Source organism: Triticum dicoccoides, chromosome 5A, assembly GCF_002162155.2.
Source record: "Triticum dicoccoides isolate Atlit2015 ecotype Zavitan chromosome 5A, WEW_v2.0, whole genome shotgun sequence".
Lineage (NCBI taxonomy): Eukaryota > Viridiplantae > Streptophyta > Magnoliopsida > Poales > Poaceae > Triticum > Triticum dicoccoides.
In genome coordinates this window covers 584,715,502-584,716,314 of record NC_041388.1, presented here as the reverse complement: position 1 = coordinate 584,716,314, position 813 = coordinate 584,715,502, and positions in this window count along the sequence as shown.

Sequence of the window (813 nt, the reverse complement as noted above, 5' to 3'; positions counted from 1 at the left end):
TAAAACTAATGGCACTAACAGAAAGTTTATAATTTAGCTAACCTAAAAGCAAACAGAATTAAAAATAAAAGCAAAAAACAAAAGAAAATAAATAATGCAAAAAACAAATCAAAAAAACAGGAAAAAACTATTTTTATAGTGAAGATAATCACAAAATAAAATAAATAAAGCAACAAAGAAAACAAAAAAACTAAAAAACTGTTTTCAAATTTGAAAACTAATGGCATTAACAAAAAGTTTATAATTTTTCTAAAACTAAAAGCATAAAGAATTAATAAATAAAGCAAAAAATAAAAGAAAATAAATAAAGCAACAAAAAAACAAAAAAATGCCACCTACTGGGCCACCACGGCCTGAATACGACTAGAAACCCTACCATGGGCCAGGATTTAGGCCCGCAGTAGGCCCAGTAAGCCCACAGGCATTGCAGTGACAGATTAGGCCTGAAAGCCTACAGTTGAGAGGAGCTCGGGAGGGTGGGCGTAGCAGCGCTTATAAACCACTCCCGAGCCCTCTCAACTAGCGAGGTGGGACTAAACTTTTGGGCGCGGGGCAGCACAAGGCCATTGGTCCCGGTTGGTGCCACCAACCGGGACTAAAGGGGTGCATTGGTCACGGTTCATGGCTCCAACCGGGACCAATGCCCCCCTATGGTTCCGGTTCGTGCCACCAACCGGGACCATAGGCCTCTGCTTCCCGCCCTTTCGGCTGCTGAAAAGAGACCTATGGTCCCGGTTGGTGGCACGAACCGGGACCAAAGGGGGGCATTGGTACCGGTTCGTGCCACGAACCAGGATAATTGCTCTGGGTATA